This window comes from Gekko japonicus, unplaced genomic scaffold (genome assembly GCF_001447785.1).
Source record: "Gekko japonicus isolate JY-2015 unplaced genomic scaffold, Gekko_japonicus_V1.1 scaffold233, whole genome shotgun sequence".
In the NCBI taxonomy this organism is placed as follows: domain Eukaryota; kingdom Metazoa; phylum Chordata; class Lepidosauria; order Squamata; family Gekkonidae; genus Gekko; species Gekko japonicus.
The window spans coordinates 82,098-84,764 of NW_015165242.1; the positions used below are offsets into that span (position 1 = coordinate 82,098).

A 2,667-nucleotide genomic window follows, 5' to 3' on the forward strand; every position below is an offset into this window, starting at 1 on the left:
AACCAGATAATTGATTGTACATCTTTGCAAATTCTAGCTATAAATTTTATATTTTGGCAGTTTTAAGTCAATGCTAAATTTAGGGACATCAGCTTTTTATGGCACTCGTCAGTTCTGAACTATGCACACACTTGTGCTTTTTTTGTAAGTTTGGACCAACTTTTATGTAAAGATTTTACAACAATCGAAGCAGGGCACTGATTTATTTGGTATTTCTTTCTACAAAACTACCTTTACTCAAAAAGTCACTGTCAGTCTTTGCACTGCTTTCAGTGTTATCTGTGGAAGGTGTTCTTTGTGCTCATTTCAGACAATAAAGCACAGTCTCTCTTGAATACTAACCCAACTAATCAGCAGCTGTTAATATTGCTAAGTACTACTTAGATAAACACTGAACTGTAGGATTATAAAAAAGATATGTTTATTCGCATCTAATTTATACGGTTTGTGACCAGTTGCCTGCTGAGTGGAGAAAAGGCACAGCAAGGACCAGGGGAGTGGAACTTAAAATTAGGCTGTGTAAGAATGCACATGTGCAAAAAGCAGAATGCAGTGCACTGCAGTGTTAGAAAAGAATATGGTGAAGCAACGTACTGAACAGCTGCAAATGTATCAATTCATAGTCCACTGAAAAACTCACTCTCTGTTCATGACTGGCGAGCACAGTCTATTGCTTAATGTTGTCGTTGGCAAGTGATGAACATACACATGTGAATCAGCCCTATCCAGCTCATGTATCAGATATAAGAAGAATAGGGCTTAGGGGGTCAAGCGGAGTGGAGGTTGGGGTTTTTTTAAAAAAAGAATGTAACACATCTATATTTCACACAAGTGTACGTGTAATTTCTGTGTACTTCAGGCATACGTAGTCTGTCTTCCTGGTTTTTCCCTACTGCTTTCAGAAAAGCAGTGTTTTTCTACAGATGAGATTTTTTTGAGTGCTACTTGATAAAATTGCTCTCTTGGCATTTGCGTTGCACAGAGAATATTCTGGGAAGAGGCACTAGTTTCAATGGCAGCATACAGAAGAGAAGATTTATAAGCACGTGTAGGGCCCTTCTTTTAAGATGGCTCAGCAGTGATGCCATGAAGAAACACTGATCAAACAAGAGGGACTGCTATATTTTTGAAATACTTTTTTTTGGAGAACTCTTTTGGTTTTACTCAAGGATGACAGAGAAATGGGAAAACAAACAAACTGGAATTTCTCCCTTTGGGGAAAATGAATGGCATTGTATTACCATAGCACTTGAGCACTGGCAAACTGGGGCATGGGCATAAGGTATCTGCTTATGCTTCGATGTACCAAATCAAAATGGGAAATGAAGCTCTTTTGAAAGAGGTGACAGTATTCAGGCCTATTTATTTGTTTAATCATTTATACAATATCCCACTTTCTCCTCAATGGGGACCCAAGGCTTTGGAGTGGATATCATCTCCCCCCCCCTTTTGGCTAGCTCCTCCTCCCAGATCTAGCCTATGACACTCAGACTAAGAGCCAAAGGACAAGAGTCCTTCTGCTCATGCCTCTTAGATACCCATGAGAAGCAGGGGACAAACGGACTTCCGGATCCGGTCTCAACGAGGGAGGTCGAACGCACTTCGCTCTCCCAGGACTTTTGTCTCCTTTAAACAATTACAACGTTTCAAATTCTTCGAGAGACGAAGAGTGAGGCAAGGGAAGCGTCTGGGGGGGGGGTTCCAGCGGGGTGGCGACCCCCGACAACCCCCAGCTGTCCTAGAGCAAAGGAGTCACATACCGAAAAGGAGCGACGGCGGAGACGCTGAGGGCAATTGAGCCGAGGAGGAGGTTACAGAGTCACCAGATGGAAGCAAGCGCTTAACCGAAGCTAAGTACCTTACAATAATAAAGTTATAATAATAGTTATTGTGGGGAAATACTGGGCTAGTAAGGATATCCGATAAAACCTAGAAGGAGCTAAAAAACTTTAAGCCGAGAGAGGAACAAGCACAACAGACCTAAAAAGAGCGGCTAGTTTAATAAATTGCAGAGAGGGGAACAACAGAGGAGAAGAGGCTCAAAATAAGGGCTGAAACAAGGGGAAACGAAAGCTCGAAATTACAACTTTTTTCTCTTTCTTACCAGTTTTGTTGCAGGTGGACGCAGGTGGACGCTGCGGCTTTAAGGCGCCGAGAGGAGTTGGAGGCTGGGCGCAAGCGGTTACAGCTGGGTGCGGCGGAGAGGCGGTGCTGGGCAGCGCGGAGAGGCACGCAAGGCCAAACGACGGAGCAACAGAGCGACAGGATTCGAGCGGCGAAGGGCGGAGGTGCAGAGCAGAGGAGTGACGTCATAGCCGAGGCGACAGAGAGAGAAGGGAGGGGCGACGAGCACCAGAAAAAACAAGCCGGAGCCAGGCGGAGAGGCGGTGCTGGGCAGCGCGGAGAGGCACGCAAGGCCAAACGACGGAGCAACAGAGCGACAGGATTCGAGCGGCGAAGGTGCAGAGCAGAGGAGTGACGTCATAGCCGAGGCGACAGAGAGAGAAGGGAGGGGCGACGAGCACCAGAAAAAACAAGCCGGAGCCGAAAGAAAACAAGGGACAGACTAAATAACGGGGGAAGGTTTAAGCATTAAGGGGACCTTGAAAGAACATTTAAAGAGACAGAAAAATTGTTATATAACTATACAAGTAACCCCAAACAGAG

At 45.1% G+C, this 2,667-nt stretch overlaps 1 long non-coding RNA gene across 1 annotated transcript; it reads left to right on the top strand.

Annotated features, from left to right (window-relative positions):
- Positions 1-1,598: 1,598 nt before the first annotated feature.
- On the top strand, positions 1,599-2,667 carry LOC107109425. The gene is made up of 2 exons (XR_001482475.1): positions 1,599-2,288; positions 2,461-2,667. It is a non-coding gene; the product is annotated as an uncharacterized LOC107109425 (long non-coding RNA).